The 17,939-nt window shown below is 38.5% G+C and overlaps 3 long non-coding RNA genes across 5 annotated transcripts; all 3 read left to right on the top strand.

Moving 5' to 3' along the window:
- Positions 1–565: 565 nt before the first annotated feature.
- Positions 566–8,427, top strand: LOC135085481 (uncharacterized). Its single transcript, XR_010260128.1, has 4 exons — positions 566–680; positions 2,773–2,864; positions 3,664–4,010; positions 4,806–8,427. It is a non-coding gene; the product is annotated as an uncharacterized LOC135085481 (long non-coding RNA).
- Positions 8,428–14,600: 6,173 nt separating this feature from the next.
- On the top strand, positions 14,601–15,138 carry LOC135085248 (uncharacterized). Its single transcript, XR_010260044.1, has 2 exons — positions 14,601–14,693; positions 14,893–15,138. It is a non-coding gene; the product is annotated as an uncharacterized LOC135085248 (long non-coding RNA).
- A 1,461-nt stretch (positions 15,139–16,599) lies between these two features.
- On the top strand, positions 16,600–17,939 carry LOC135085254 (uncharacterized). 3 transcript variants are annotated; one of them, XR_010260047.1, is made up of 4 exons: positions 16,600–16,824; positions 17,090–17,382; positions 17,484–17,546; positions 17,754–17,939. It is a non-coding gene; the product is annotated as an uncharacterized LOC135085254 (long non-coding RNA). The 3 variants fall into 3 exon arrangements; XR_010260046.1 differs by having other exon boundaries at positions 16,601–17,006; XR_010260045.1 differs by having other exon boundaries at positions 16,639–17,002.

Here is a 17,939-nt window from a genome sequence, read left to right as displayed (position 1 = left end):
CGTCTCGGAGAGCGACCGCGCGCTGCGCCAGGCCTCCAAGACCAGCAAGCACAAGCACAAGTGAGTGGGGACACCCTACGTGGTGTGGGGACACCTGTAGCGGGCCGCGGGCCGGGGCGCGGGCCCCACGCGCGGCCCTACGACCGCCACCGCTCCGTCTCGGAGAGCGACCGCGCGCTGCGCCAGGCCTCCAAGACCAGCAAGCACAAGCACAAGTGAGTGGGGACACCCTACGTGGTGTGGGGACACCTGTAGCGGGCCGCGGGCCGGGGCGCGGGCCCCACGCGCGGCCCTACGACCGCCACCGCTCCGTCTCGGAGAGCGACCGCGCGCTGCGCCAGGCCTCCAAGACCAGCAAGCACAAGCACAAGTGAGTGGGGACACCCTACGTGGTGTGGGGACACCTGTAGCGGGCCGCGGGCCGGGGCGCGGGCCCCACGCGCGGCCCTACGACCGCCACCGCTCCGTCTCGGAGAGCGACCGCGCGCTGCGCCAGGCCTCCAAGACCAGCAAGCACAAGCACAAGTGAGTGGGGACACCCTACGTGGTGTGGGGACACCTGTAGCGGGCCGCGGGCCGGGGCGCGGGCCCCACGCGCGGCCCTACGACCGCCACCGCTCCGTCTCGGAGAGCGACCGCGCGCTGCGCCAGGCCTCCAAGACCAGCAAGCACAAGCACAAGTGAGTGGGGACACCTTACGTGGTGTGGGGACACCTTACGTGGTGTTATAAGTGAGTGGGGACACCCTACGTGGTGTGGGGACACCTTACATGGTGTAGGGACACCCTACGTGGTGTTATAAGTGAGTGGGGACACCCTACGTGGTGTGGGGATACCTTACGTGGTGTGGGGACACCTTACGTGGTGTAGGGACACCCTACGTGGTGTTATAAGTGAGTGGGGACACCTTACGTGGTGTAGGGACACCCTACGTGGTGTTATAAGTGAGTGGGGACACCCTACGTGGTGTGGGGATACCTTACGTGGTGTGGGGACACCTTACGTGGTGTAGGGACACCCTACGTGGTGTTATAAGTGAGTGGGGACACCCTACGTGGTGTGGGGACACCTTACGTGGTGTAGGGACACCCTACGTGGTGTTATAAGTGAGTGGGGACACCTTACGTGGTGAAACTAGTGAGTGGAGACACCCTATGTGGTGTGTGGACGCTCTACGTGGTCACCCTATTTTGTATCACAAGTGAGTGTGGACACTGGGGACAGCCTACGTGGTGTGGGGACACCTTACGTGGTGTAGGGACACCCTACGTGGTGTTATAAGTGAGTGGGGACACTCTACGTGGTGAAACTAATGAGTGGAGACACCCTATGTGGTGTGAGGACGCTCTACGTGGTCACCCTATTTTGTATCACAAGTGAGTGGGGACACTGGGGACAGTCTACGTGGTGTGAGGACACTACGTGGTTTGGGGACACCTTAGGTGGTGTGGGGACACCCTATGTGGTGTCACAAGTGAGTGATTACACCGTACGTGTTGTCACAAGTGAGTGGGGACACCCTATGTGGTGTGAGGGCGCTCTACGTGGTTTGGGGACACCTTACGTGATGTCACAAGTGAGTGAGGACACCCTACGTGGCGTCTCTAGTGAGTGAGGACACCCTACGTGGTGACACTAGTGAGTGGGGACACCTTACGTGGTGACACTGTGAGTAGGGACACCCTATGTGGTGTCACAAGTGAGTGGGAACACCCTACGTGGCGTCACTAGTGAGTGAGGACACCCTACGTGGTGACAGTGTGACACTAGTGAGTGGGGACACCTTACGTGGTGTCACTAGTGAGTGAGGACACCCTACGTGGTGACACTAGTGAGTGAGGACACCCTACGTGGTGACACTAGTGAGTGGGGACACCTTACGTGGTGTCACTAGTGAGTGAGGACACCCTACGTGGTGACAGTGTGACACTAGTGAGTGGGGACACCTTACGTGGTGTCACTAGTGAGTGAGGACACCCTACGTGGTGACACTAGTGAGTGGGGACACCTTACGTGGTGTCACTAGTGAGTGAGGACACCCTACGTGGTGACAGTGTGACACTAGTGAGTGGGGACACCTTACGTGGTGTCACTAGTGAGTGAGGACACCCTACGTGGTGACACTAGTGAGTGGGGACACCTTACGTGGTGTCACTAGTGAGTGAGGACACCCTACGTGGTGACAGTGTGACACTAGTGAGTGGGGACACCTTACGTGGTGTCACTAGTGAGTGAGGACACCCTACGTGGTGACACTAGTGAGTGGGGACACCTTACGTGGTGTCACTAGTGAGTGAGGACACCCTACGTGGTGACAGTGTGACACTAGTGAGTGGGGACACCTTACGTGGTGTCACTAGTGAGTGAGGACACCCTACGTGGTGACACTAGTGAGTGGGGACACCTTACGTGGTGTCACTAGTGAGTGAGGACACCCTACGTGGTGACACTAGTGAGTGGGGACACCTTACGTGGTGTCACTAGTGAGTGAGGACACCCTACGTGGTGACAGTGTGACACTAGTGAGTGGGGACACCTTACGTGGTGTCACTGAGTAGGGACCCCCTATGTGGCGTCACAAGTGAGTGGGGACACCCTATGTGGTGTGAGAACTAGATTTGATCGCCTAGGTGATCAAAGTGGACACCAAATGACAATTTAGTGTATTTCGGTCACCCGTGGATAAGATGACCTATTTATAGGAGGCTTACAGCCTTAATCTATGTATGTATTCTATGCAAATACATAAACGTTTTACATATCTACCCGCAGATGGTCCAACGACGGCAACAGCGGCCGAGACAACCGCGGCCGCGCGGGTTCCTGCGGCGCTCAGAGCGTCGTCGCCAACGCGCGCCCTAGACGTAAGTCATCAGCATCATCAGGTCATTTAGAGTAGGCGCACACCGTTGATTTTTAGTTGGCCGATAGTTGTGCAAGATTTCAAATTGTATGAAGAATCGGCCAAATCGAATCGGCGTAGTGTGCGCACTCCCATACATGCCCATACTGATCAACAGGCGAAGACGAAAAATCAACGGTGTGCGCCTATTCTTAGTCTCCACTGTAGGAGCACGATTACTTCTTAATACACCAGGGACCAGTTACTATAGTCTGGTCTGTGAGCACGTAGAATTTTGTCCAATGACCCCTAGCTACCCATCCTTATAGCTCGAGCGTAATTATGTTGCTATCGCGCTCGCACACTCACTGCGGGTGCCAGTCGCACAGTCGCGACAGCAATATAATTACGCGCGAGCGATAAGGATGGGTAGCTTGGGGTCATTGGACAAAATTGTACGTGCTCACGGACCAGGCTTTAGTAATTATAAGCCCATCATCATGATTAGGTCATTTAGTCTTCACTGCAGGAGCACGACCCTCTAATAATATACCAGAGACAAATGGAGGATTTGTCCTACACTCCCCACGCTGGCCAGACGGGTTGGGGAGGCCTGATGTTCACATATTGTCGCTTTGTCTTTTGTATCAAATAATTATAAACTTTATATTCGTCGTTTCAGTGAAATGACGTCCATTGCTGGACAAAGGCCTCCCCCAAGGATTTCCATATCGACCTGTCATTATATTATGTTCTTCCTTTTCCTCACTTAATTTAACTTAAAATCCTGACTAATATTGAAATCTCCATTCCTTTCACAGCAACAACGAATCAGTGCCAGCAGCCAAACTAATCGCCAGTCGCAGCCAAACGCCACCGCGGGAACGCAGCGAGAACCAAACACCTGTAAATAACTAAAAAAACCCGCGCGTGTTACTTAAACTTAGTGTTAACAGACAAAAAAATGCATTTTTATAAATAAATTCGAAAAAAAAAGTTAAAAAGTTGCAAAAAATGTTGTGTATACAGCCGAAGTGTCAGTGTGTGTGGACTGTATAGTTAGTAGTGCTGATAGGACAGTGTGAGTGTTGTGCTCGGACCCGCTTGGAGTGGTCCGAACACGGTCCGGGCTGTCTGGATCTGCAGGCTGGTCAAAAATGGAGCCTAGGTGAGATAATATTATTATATTATAACTCATAAAAAACTCGTAAAACCCATTTGTTTTTGCAAGTAAGCTTTTAGTGAGCTGCCACACAGGCGGATTGCAAGCGTTTTCAAAGCGGAGCGGTGACGCAGGGAACACGAGGCGAAAAGTCTAGGCTAGAAATAAATAAATAAACTCTATGCGGAAACGTTGCGTATCCGCGCAGCCGAGACGCGACGTCTTCGTCGCTCCGCTTTGAAATGTTTTCAAATGAAAACGCTTGTAATCCGCCAGTGTGGCAAGGCCCTTAAAAAGCACTTTTACACATCCCAGTATTAACCCTACCACTGCTTCGGGACAATAAATGGGCAGTGCTGAGAAGAAGCAGCGCATGAAACTCAGTCACTATTGTCAGCCTCTTCTTCAAGGGTTTAGTCTTTAAAATATACATAGCTATAAATATTGATGCGAGCTAGGCAGTAATTTCTTACTAAAATACACAGTGGGGAAAAACACATACAAGCCGGTCGAATTAACTACGAACCTGGCAGCTATTAAACCTTTGTTTGTCACCTGTCATCCGCTTGCAATGGAGGGAAGTCGAACCTTAACTTCGAACTCCTCCTGTGTTCTGATTAATTTCGTTGCGGGTCCAATGACAGTTTAACTTTCCCCTGGGACTATCTTGGCCTTCACTGGTTGGGTTTTTGGCGGTATAACTGTAGATCCTGCCTACACAGGAGTTGCGGTGGGAAGTGGGAATAGTCTTTCACCAAAAAGTTTGATTGTGTTTTAACATGTCTTTTTTTTTTGTTCCAGCTTGTACGCATCGACAATAAACGCTGCGCGATAGTCACCATGAATTAATATAACGTATATTATGACTTGACACTGTTAGAGTAAGTATATCTTAACTATAATACGTGCAGTGTGTCTGGACTAACTTCGAAATTTGAAACCTATGACATTACACGCATATCTGAAGTAATGTGGTCCTTCATCCGCCATCTTGTAATGAAATTTTACGCTTTAGAGTAATGTCCTTTAGGTTCTTTTTCGTCTGGTTACATTGTCATATTGTGTGCCTTTAAAAATTTAATACTTTTATATGTCCTATATCTTCTTTTATTTTCTATTTTTTTAATCTGTAATCTATAGCAGCTGGCTCTGGCTTTTAGAATCGTTTAGTATGTCTGTTAGTCCAGATACACTGTATCTATATATTTTTGACATTGTATGATACATGCAACTTCATTTTGAGTCGTATTTAGTTTCATCATAATATATTGTGAAAGGATAATTTAAGTTTTTTTTGTATTCGCCTAAGTAGCTAAAGACCTGGTCTTGGTGCTTGACGATTATGCTTCTTCTGCCAATTGTAATACCGTTCATTGTTCCGATCTCTTCATTTAGGCCGAATTCACATTGGACTAGCTAAACGAAGGGTGCAACGAATTTCGGCTTTTAGAAATTACGGTTTCTTTCACACGTAGTGTTTAAGAAACAACGCTGATTGTTCATTAGCAAATTATAGGAAATTTATAGTTAGCGATTGTGCACTTAAGGCTCGATTGTTTTAACGTTTCGCTGTCATTGTAAATATCTATAGTCGAATTCACTTGGCTGGGAAATGGAGTCCAGTGTGGACCGGCCGTTGTTTACTTTAGGATGAAAATTGTGGACATGTACAGATGTTGATATTTTTTCTGGTAGACAAATTGATATTAGTGAGGACTTAATAGTTCAAAAATGTATAAAATCCTCAGAAAGACTGGCTATCTGCATGTTAAAGTAAAATGTAAAGATTAAATGAGTGGTGTGAAATAAAAACTGGTGGTTTTGGACTATGTGGGGATGATTTTTTTGTTTATTAGCAGACTCATAAAGACTACGAACTTGATTTAGCCCTTTATTGATAAAGTAAGCTAAAGTTGCTGTTAGGACAGCTAGTTCAGGCTGAATTTGTAAAAATCGTCTTTGATGGTAAGCGTCAGAGTTGCCTTATAGTAGAATCAGTAGGTAACATAATCGTATGCTCTATCCTCGGAGGCTGTTTAACATAATATCATGTTCTCTCTTTTCGGGTCTGCCTACAAATACTGCCACTTGATTATATGACACAACTGAGCACACAATTTTCTAGTATTTACTCAAGGGCTTAGAATGTTATACCGTTGTGGAGATTTGATCTATTTGTTTGTAAATTCATCAAAAATAATACTTTCCTAATTACTTTTCTTAGACTTGATCTAAGAGTTCTATCAAATGTATGTCATGTATTTTATTTTACTTGATTACACCATTTTGTTATAATAACGGCATCTAACTAATAGTTGTGTTACATTATGGCATAATTATTGCACCTAAACCTTTTTTAATACATTTCTTTCTGATTCCCACATGTAAAATCTGACGTCTTGTTTTGTGTATTTGGATGATGTGTTGATTTCTTCTGTGACTTTCGTAAACATGTGCAAACATTATTATGATTTGATCAAATCTCTGAAACAGTCAAATATTCAAGCCAAAAGTCGGTCTTACAGCCTCAATCGAGTACGACCAATTCTATCAGTTATCATTGGTGTATGATTGACGTTGGAGCCGACTCGTGTATAAAGTACTAACACTAACTTGCTCAATGTAATGGTTTTTTATGTACGGAAGTGATATCGGACTTGTGACGTGGTTTGTAAATTATCCAAATCAAATCCTATTATTTCAAATAAAAAAAGCTTTTGACTACAAATATTTTCTTTGAAATTAAACCGTCACTGATAGAATATATTCTTTTACGGATATAACTCAGGATTTGGATAATGTACCCTCAATATTTTATTTAAAACTGTATATTATACTAAATGTTAATTAATAAATAAACGATTGGTAAGGTGTGTGTCGATATGATACTTTGATTTTTAGTGTGTAAGTGTGCTTTTTATTTTTTATGAAGTGTGTGCGTAGCTATGTGCAGATTTAAAACATATTTACATGTATGTACTGATCGATAAAGTAATATAACATCCGTAATAATATTTTACGAGATTAAAATAATATAATCAAGAAAAAAAAATGATATTTTTTTGTCCAAAATGGTGGTGCACACACTTTATTCAATAACTACTAGATTAGTGTTAAAATTAAATATTATGTCTAATAATGCTTAGATCGCTTCAATATAAAATAGTTCCTATACGTTGTAATTAAATGTTTAGCTTGTTTATTTCAAATCTCTTGGCACAGAAATCGTTCATAACTCTGAATATATACTTAAAATATCGAAATATCGAAATGCTGTTATATTTCTATTATTTTAGAGTTAGGATTAAAATGTCGTTACACTAAAGTTCTAAAAATATTTTCATTTAGACTAAAATGCACGTAGTTTCAAAAAGAGGTTAATTAAGGATTGTCGGTGGTTATTTTTTGTTTCTATCGATATTGAAGCGAATGTAATCATTAAATTGAATGTAATTCTATAGACTATACAGACAGTATCGGTGTTTAGGTATAAATATATGTATCGAGCTTACAGTTTCTACCGTTTCTTGACGACGGTCAGATTGGGCTGGCGAAGTCTCGAAATAATCGAGTTTTACTACTGGCAACATCAGGCGTGACGTCACTAAAAGTGGCTTTAGTGGAATTTGTGGCCAACAAGATTGTAGAAACTCAGTGACGTCACTCTAGGTAGCTTCTCCAGAAGTTGTCAATATTGCCAGCTCAATAAATCGATCGTTCTGGAAGTCACGGGCCAATAACTTATTTGGTTTATCTTCTAACTTCTTCATAGCTGACTTTCCTACATCAAATCAAATCTGACTAATCAAAGCAATATAAACCTTCTTACTTAGATATACGCCACAAAATCGTGCGTTAGCAGTTTACGCAAAGGCAATTACATTAATGTCAGTTTGCTATAATCTATCCCAATCCAAATTCGTCGCAACTGTCAAATTTTAATCTGTTTTTAGTCAAAATATTCATGATTTCGATGTTTTCATATTGTTCAAAAGACTATTCAAACAATAAAAAGTGAAATAGCATCGAAATTTGTGAATATTTGATCGAAAACAGATTGAAATTTGACAGATGATTGTGGATTGATTGGTAGGTGTGTCAAGATTGGCTATGAAGAAGACCTCTTTATTTTTAAAACCAATAATGATTATATTATAATGGTTACAATCTTTTACGGTTTCTGTGTCGCAATGACCAAGGTTCTATAATTACAGTTGGTTGACTTTTCAGCTTTTGTTTAAAAATAACATAAATTCTTCAAAATTTTATGAATTGTCAATGATGGATTAAAGTTGTTGAAGTCAATCTTTAAAAAATTCGGTTGTATATTGTATACATTAGTCCTTTCTTTTTTCACTTTCTGAATTCTGTATTATAAACTTCAAAATTGTAAATATGTTTCGATTAAATGCGTTCATAGCAATATATTCTTTTAATTCATTTTCACACCTTTTCAAGTGAAAGAAGAAAGGAATGATGGGGTATCTTTTGAACCGTCCCGTTAAATAGTTTAGTGCATTTCATAAAGTTAACCATAAACGTTAGTTTGGTTCGAAGCGATCATGAGCCCACGCGGTGGCGCATTTTCATGCAAAAGTTGTATTATTTCATACACTTTATATTAGAATTTTAATAGAGCTCACTCTAAAATTACTGCTAGCATAAAATAAAAATTAAACCAAAAAAAACTATTATTCGTTTTTAATTTGATACAATTTAAAATAATGAAAAATATCCAAAATTAGATTAATCTTAGATTCAAATGTGCATAGAACAAAGCTAAAGACTCTATTCAATTTCAAGCAATAATTCTGACTTCTGATTGGTTGAATTTCAACATAACCAATCGCAGAACAGAATCTATGAGTTAAAATAGTGAAACACAGATCTCAACTCGGTATTTTTGTATAAGTTTAACTCAAAACTGTCGCGTTGAGACCCGTTTTCCTCTATTTTAATTTAATAATGCGAAAGTTTAGAATCTATGAGTGATATTGAATCGAGTTTTGAACGTTGTTTTGTATTACATACATACAGTCAGCGTCAAATAGGTCGTGACGCCCAAAGTAGCTGAAATGTTGGCAACACCTCTTTGTTAGAATTGGAATAAGGTTGTTTTGACAACTTTTTGACCACTTTGGAACTATTTGACGCTGAAAAGAGCCATAGTGTTATTTTGCCCTATTTTTGATTGTCTTGCTAGCTTTCTATGCTAGGGTTCGTAGCTTATACATGATAGCTGTATACCAACAGTTAAGGATTGATTTTTCCATACTGTTAGATTTTAATTTAATAGATATCTAACTAGAAGGCCTAAATCGGCACATAAACAGTAAATCCCTGTAACTATGTACATTGTACATGTACATGGATATTTTTCTATAGTAGATGCTGATAAATCTTGCTTGAGTAAATTAGACAGTCGCACACTGTAATAAGAGTTAAATTTAAACGATAAGTCATTGAAATTACAAAAAAAACTTGTTTACTCTAAAACTAGTCCCAAATACTTCATATTTGTTGCGAATGCGTCGCCGCGCTTACATTAATATTGTTAAGTTTTTTTTATTAAGTTCTACGTCATGATTGTTGCAATTTTTTTTCTTTCGTAAGACGCCAAAGGAGAAAACAACAAAGTGCTGATGTATACACAAAAACTAGGGTATTGTATAAACGAAAAATATACAAAAAAAAGTCTTTCTAATAATCATAAGTTAAAATCTAAGTTTTTGAATCAGTAATGTTTTTTCCATTGGATTATAGCGTTTGTTATTTTTGTTTCTTATAATTTGAGTAAAAAAAACGATAAAAAATTGGTTGTTGTAATATAGAAATGAGTAGATTGTTTAATAGTCGTAGTCTAATATAAGTAGGTATACCCTTTGGAGATAAAATAAGATGTTTTTTAAGGATGCTTGATGCTCTGCGGCGGCAGTGCCAGCCTGGTAACTGACCATAGAGGTGTTTGTTTTTTTTAATTTCCACAATTGTATCATGAATTGAGAAGCATTTCAACACTGTCGCTGTAAGCACCTTATGGCTGTAAGTTATACATTATATACATATTATTATATTGATAAATAAATTAATAATAAAAGCATTTGTGTTCTTTTATTTTGTCAATACACTTCCTCGTTTATCTTTCCCCAAAATTATGGTGTGAGCCTCTTCAAGGCGAGATTCACTTCATATTCATACACGCACAAAATACTGAGCAGGTATACAGGGTGGAATTTTGTAATGCCATCTGGAGGGAAAGTACTCTAAATATTGTAGATAGAATTTTTTTCTCAAAGAAAACATTTTTTATTTTTTTAAAAGAAATAGAACTGCGTTCAAAGATTTCCAAAAATTTGCTTGCCACACCCGGGAATCGAACCAACTAAAATCTATTAAAAATTGTACCCTGTATTTTTATGACATCGATCGTTAGGGTTAAGTATAAGAATGAAATCTCTCTAACAAACTTGATAAATCAAATGAAAGGAAAACCATGAAATCTTAAATTATTTTAATCATGTTACAGAAAATTGTATGGTATGGTAGTGAATTTACGAAAATCTTTGAATGCAGTTCTCTTTCTTTTCAAAAATAAAGGAATGTTTTCTTTCAGTATAATTTTCTATCTACAGTATTAAGAGTACTTTCCCTCCAGGTGGCATTACAAAATTCCACCCTGTATACAGTCAGATTATGTATACAGCGTCAGATAGTTAACACCTAAAGTGGCCAAAAAGTTGACAACACAACCTTATTCCGATTGTAACAAGACGTATTGCGAACTTATTGGCTACTTAGGACAGGGTTTCCCAATTTTTTTTTTGCCAAGGAACCCTAATTGATTATACTCCTAGCGGAACCCCCGTACTACTCCGCCCGCACGCTCTGCCCCTCCCTTGTGCGTAAACAAGTCGGTGCGAGCGAACAACGTCGGTCACGAAACGTGGGATAATATTTTTTACGGAACCCTTGCGGCCTTTCCACGGAACCCCAGGGTTCCGCGGACCACCTTTCGGGAACCGCTGACTTAGGGTGTCACGTACTATTTGACGCTGACTGAACCTCGCTCCCCAGAATGCATGTTCACTTTTAAAATCAGGCGTGATTACAATCAAATAATTTTGCTACCTTTTGCTCTATAAATAAAAACATTATAGCCTGACCAGGAACATAAAAACCCTCGCCATGTTGCGGAAAACTAATGGTACTAATTTCTTTTAATGGCAACAGTAACTGAAAACTTCATTGACATGTCACCTTGCATGTCAGTCTATTGTTGTCAAAGTGTAAACAAACTTTATTATAAATGTGTGCAATTGATTTTGTGAATTAAATTGCTAAAATATTTTTATAGTCGTGAAAGAAAAGTGGTTCACGATGTGTTAATGTATTTGTCGAAGAGAAATACTAAGGGTTCGGACAATATTTTCATTGAATAATGTTTCCGACAAAGGTTGTCAAATTGACTGACATGTTTATCGTATAGTACAGTCCACTATGAAAATTAGCTGTAGTCTGTTTCAACTACCTATTTTGAAGTTTTTTGTCACTTTCTAAGTTTTGAATTTTATGGAATTGGGAAAAAAGTACCGAGTTTGAAGCGTTCATGAGCAGACATTGCAGTTGAATATTCAAGTTCTGAATTTGTTTATTGATGAATAATAAAATAAATCCTACTAGCTCGATTGATGGTTTCATTTAATTTATTTAAACCAGGTTACCTTTAATAATATTTTTCGTTCATTTATGAAAATATCAAATTAGCCCGTAATCCTGAATCCTGATACATAAATTTAGCCTATTAATTTAACACATGTACGACTGTACTCAGTGTTGCACTATCAAATGCAATTGAAGCGCCTCTATGCCAGGGGTTTTATGTTCCTGGTCAGGCTATAAACAATAAAATTTAAAAACTGTTGCTAAGACTTCTGCTGAACACTACTACTAATTACATTTCAAACAACACTGAAGAAATATTTCATTTTTAACGCATCCGTTGGCGCCACTGGCGAGTAAGGTCAGTGTATAATAATGTAATGTCCATAAAGTTATATTCCTTCGGAAAGTATAGTAATTCATAACTTTAATGGTAATGTCCCGTTGACAGTAGCGCCAACTAAGTATGTGAACTTATTTAGATTATATTGAGAAATATTTTTTGACGAGCTAATGACCTTTTTCATAAAGGAAATTGGGCCCCATTGCAGAAACATTGAAGGAGTAAAGGTTCCTAACTCTCTAAGGGCTCACCTGGAATCCAAGGAATGCTGGTTCAAACCCACTAACACAAGCCTATTTAGCGACTATTCTAATATTCTAAAAAAATATCCTTTAAAAGTGGGTTCGTCGCATGTAAAAGTTAACACATTGACCCCAAGCTACCCATCCCTATCGCTCGCGCGTAGTTATGTTGCTGTCGCGCTCGCACACTCACTGCGGGCGCCCGTCGCACAGTCGCGACAGGAACATAATTACGCGCGAGCGATAGGGATGGGTAGCTTGGGGTCATTGGACGGGATTCTACGTGCTCACGGACCAGGCTTTAGATGGCGCTAATTCACCAAAACATTTGATTCGATGACATTACGGACGTGGTATTTTTTGTGGCAAGGTCACGACGATGTTTTTCTCGATTATAATTGGATTTATTTGCATAAACTGATTATGAATTGACATAAGTAATTAGGTGGCATCAAAGTTCTGTGCAGGGAAAACCCAAAAGTACAAAGTTATAACTACAAAAAGAAGATTTTCGTCTTCGTCTACCGACATGGTTTCATCATGTCATGTAAAGGTATTAGCACATGATTCTGTGCTTAGTTGTGCGATGTGATCTGATATGTCTGTGAAGTCTACCCTAAAAATGCCTAAAATTAAATCAAATCACAGAGACATTTGATTTAATTTTAAGAAAGGAAGACTTATGCCCGTTTTTACCATGTATCCCTAATTTTTAAGTTACCCCTATGACCACAAAATTCCTGTTAATTGTTACCATAGGGGAGGGGTCACTTAAAAATTAGGGATTGATGGTGAAAACGGGCATCAGAATCCTTTAATTATTTCCCGATTCTGCTCTTGCTTTTTGTAGTTGCCAGAGGATTACACATTTACATAATAATATGTAGTTTAATATAGGTTATCATTTAGCCTTTTAAAATAAGTTATCATAGTTTTAAATCTAGACATTCGAGGCACACATATTAGACAAACCAATAAATTTTTATCTTACATCTTTTTGAGATGTTATGATCAGTTAGTTATAGGAAGAACTAATAAAAGAAAATTAATCTCCTGTATTAACTATGTTACACTGGACTCAAAAGATGGATGTTAAATATTAAATAAAATTATACTGTTTGTGTTCCTTAAATAAACAAGTAAAATTATAATTGAAAATTAGCTAATAAATAGTATTATCCATCTTTTGTACCACATTAAGGCAAATAGATCAGAACTCTGATTCTTTATGACGCCCTTCAGCCGTCTCTGGGATTATCAGCTGGATGAGTGTTTTCACCTCCCAGCTACAGACGTTACCATACTTGAATGGCAGACGGAACATACATTCTAATAACATCGGCCCCAGTGCTAATAAAGGATCTGTTAGAGACCCTAGTCTACAACAAGTAGATAAGTTATCTCTCCAAAATTTAAAATTGGTGGTGGAAGGAGCAATCATAAGATGCATTATGTGGGTCAATCTCACAGCATTGACCACAAGTTACCAACTGGTAGTGATGTGGTAGCCAGTGGCGGCGTAGCGTGGCTTGGCGCGCGGGGCGGTCCGTACCCCCCATATATATCCGCCCCCCCGGGGGCTATGGCACCCCAGAATGGTCTGGTCTGGTGCCCCCCAGGATTTTTGGGTTACCGATTCGAAGATGAAAGATGTTTTACGCCGTTACTATAGCGCTGCTGTTAGCCAAGCTGTTTTTACAGCAAAAACTTGCAGTACAAAACTGATACTTAGGTCAGTTGTATCTACCTTTACCTTTTGTACATCAGTTCCTTAAGGCCATTTCACTTGCAAGGCCAAGTACACCGAGATCACCGGTCTTTAGTATTAAATTACTGGAATTAATTTGACTGGTTGCCGGCTGCTGGACTTTCTTCTAGCATTGAATTTTACTTGATAAACAGCTCTCATTCTTCTTCTTGCTTCAGATCGAAGAATCCATGATCTCATTCCTTTGGACACATTACAGGATTACTTTGTTGAAGTATCAGAATATGATCACATTGTGACATTGGCGTATCTAGGGTTGTTTTGCGGGGGGGGCCCAGAACCTCCCCGCTATAGACATGACGTCAGCATTTTGGCTGATATTTGGATCTGAATCTGATTCAACCACCTACAGACTGTCTCTGACTGCTAAGCACCCAGATGAACGCATAATTATGTCCTGTAGTTTCATATTAGTGAGCTGATAAAGACTTCATTTTAATGGAGACCCCAGAGTTATGTGTGAAATTTGTTTATTTCCATAAACAATATGATAACGCCTGTTTTCCAGGTCAAATATTACAAATTGGATTAAGATCATTTTTAGTGAATAATTACTTCTCCAAGAAGTGCAGTGAATATTTGCTTCTCCATGAAGTGTTTGGTCTGCAGTAACATCCAGATACTGGCTGGACAAGAGAGTAGTTGATAAGACCCCCAATATTTAATTGGAGGTGGGGGTATGTATACCTTTATGAAATATTACTGCAGAGACCTACGAAGGAACAATAACGTCTTGTATTTATGAGTTTATAATTTTACAAGCATGTTATTAATAGTTAATTGTTTAATGTTATGTTATTCATAACAAGTTTTTAGTAATGTTTTAATTGTTCAAGATGAAAACATGTTTATGTTTATACATATTTATATTTTCAGATGGGGAGATCTTACTATTAACCTACCATAAGTACCAGAATGATTTTATTGGTTGATAAGAAGTTAATGACATAATGTTGATCTCAAGGAGATGTCCTAAATAATTTGAGTTATTTAACCTAAAGACTGGTTATTTGTTTAATAAGTTTCTTATTGGTTCGTCTGCTTCTCAGAGAGTACAATAAGTTGTTTAATGTATTATTTTGTATTGTGATATTAAACTTCTTTATATTCTTTCATTCTTAATACATTTTATATCACATAGCGTTTGTGCTTGACACCAGCAGATAACAAACAGGTCTCAACAGAACGCTGTGTTTTATTAAGGCACATAATAGAACTGTTTTGCATTACAACAAAACAGTTATTATGTGTAGACTTAGATTAATAAAACCTAGATGGATAGCATAGAGAAAAGTAATACATAGGAAATAGAGAACCCTCTCTGTCAAATTTTTGAACCTACTAATTGACAGCCTGGTGTTAAATTCCCTGTACTTAACCTACGTACGTAACGCTCACATACATACATAGTACACGCACACATACATACATAAAGTCCACGCACACATACACACAGTTCACGCACACATAGGCCCTCATAACCTTCAAAGAATTATTGTTTTTATGATGTACAATGTAGAATTTTTTCAAATCCATTATTTTGAAAATATTTATCTTTATGGTGTACGTATTGTATTATTTTCAAAACAATGGATTTGGAAAAATTCTACATTGCACATGGAAATGCAAATAAGTAAACAAAAACTTTTGAATTTAATAATTTTACTTTATTTATGAACACACATAATATTATACACCAAAAGCGTCTTTTCGCAAAGTTTTCAACAACACTAAAAAAGCATTTGCACATTGAGAAAACTCAGATCACTTGTGAACATAACAGAAAGTTTCTTCGCGATTCACGAAGGAACGAACAAAACTCCGATGAACCAGAACAGCAGCAGGTACGAAGGAATGAACTTGAATTTGACTCGACGACTCTTCAATACTTTAATAGGGCCACAGAAAACTTAAATGATGGCTAAGAAAACAAGAATGCATTTAACATAACAAAAACAACACCGGCCATTTTGGAGGAAAAACAAAGTTGCCATATGTTAAATAGTAATTTCTACTATATTATGTAAATTATAACAAAAATGTCAATGTTCAGTTTTAAATTAAAACAAATTAATTTCATTTAAAAAAAGTTTTCACATTGTAATTAACAATATTCTCAAATATATTTTAATTAAGAAAAAAATGAAAATATGAAGGAAACAGGAGCAGCGACATCTAGAGCGTTTTAGGGTAGTTAAAAAGTATTTGAATTTATTCACCGATGTCGCTGTTTGGAAGCAAGTTTCACTTCGATGACCGTTGTATGGAAGTTTCCATACCCTGATGGATAGTCTTCATACAAACGCTTCGTCAAGAGCTAGGGGTGGAAACGCCATAGAGTTTGACAGCTCCATAGAGAGTGAATTTTTTTGACAGTTCCGAGAGGAAGTGACTTTTTTTATAGTTGTCTTGTCCTTTGTATGCGACAATGGTCTTTTGCGTGTCTGGAATCAAGTTAGTACACATTTTCGAATTACAACTTCAACTTTTATTTATAAATTATTTTATTGAATCTATTTGCATTCTATAAATGAAATGATTATTTAAAAGTATATTAATTCAAAGTCGTAATTTTCACTTTAATCAATTTAGTTCCGTCTCAAGTCTACAACTGTGACATTATTAAAAAAAAAAACGTCAAAAATTTTCATCGAAAAAACGTGTTTTTCTTTAAACAAATTTTATCTAATTAAAATCAATAATTTCTCAATAAATATTAATAAGAACTACATGTGCATGGATTGCCAGTTGGATTGATGTTTGTTTTAAGAAGAAATTTCTCTCAACTAAGATATCCACTCGAGAAAGGTTATTGCAATTTGCAGCTTGCAGCAACATCATGTTTTATCAAGTATTGAACCACACAAAGGATGAAATCTTCATTACAATATCATTCATAACTCCATTTAAATCAATGGAAACTAAATATGGATCGTTTCATGGAGTAACAACATACTTTGTAGTTTGGACCCAAAATACAATACACGTAGGTACATTGCAGGCATAGATTGCAGGACACAGTGAATGATGATACGTGTTTTATACAGTGAATCTAAGTACCTATTTGTTTCAGGTTAATATCGAACTTATAAGGTGTTAAGCTGCAATTACAATAAAAGTGCTTGCTATGGAATCACCGGTGCTGATCATTATTGTCAACTGTTACTTAAAATCCAGATGAACCAACCTTTACTTCCTATTCAAATAAGTTTAGAAGAAACCTATATAAGCAATAAAACCAGACCAAGAATGCTTGATTACAAACGATGAACTCATTTCATTTGCAAGTTATGCCATGACATGAATGCATTAAATTAGGAAGATTTGTATTAGATGAATATTAACTTCTGTTGATAAGAACATTTGGTAATTACCTTTAAAATTTAAAACACCCTCAAAATTATTCTAACACTATCCTCTGACGCTTTTCAACTAGGATCAAATAAAAGTTAATTATTTAATTACAGATTGGTGGAATCCAGATTCTGTGAATGTACATGTAATTGATTGACAAGTACACATTTGACAAGGTAAATTAATTTTATTTAACAAAGTAGTGCAAATCTAGAAACAAAACAGACAGTAAGTAGGTATGGTAGATAAGACAGATCACTTGTTCATCTGCTGTACTCTTTATAATATTAGTGTAGAATGTAGATGATGTAGGAGATTACAGTCTTACGGTGACATGTGCATCTTTTTGCTCTTAATTTACAAATATTTCATATATTTTACAGGTGGTGAGAAACGTGTAGATCTGGCCTGCTTACAGTGGCTATTGGATTGGACAGAACCAAAGTGAGAGTGAACGTGTGAATTTATGGAGAACATTAAAAACTATTTTACTATAAGTCATAACGCAACTTATTTTGTATGAGTTACATACAAATGTCAAGCCGTGAGTACATTATGTAAAAACTAAA

The sequence above is a fragment of the Ostrinia nubilalis genome, chromosome 28 (assembly GCF_963855985.1).
Source record: "Ostrinia nubilalis chromosome 28, ilOstNubi1.1, whole genome shotgun sequence".
Classification (NCBI taxonomy): Eukaryota; Metazoa; Arthropoda; class Insecta; order Lepidoptera; family Crambidae; genus Ostrinia; species Ostrinia nubilalis.
Note: the sequence above shows the minus strand (reverse complement) of the source record. Positions and strands in the feature narration are given on the sequence as shown.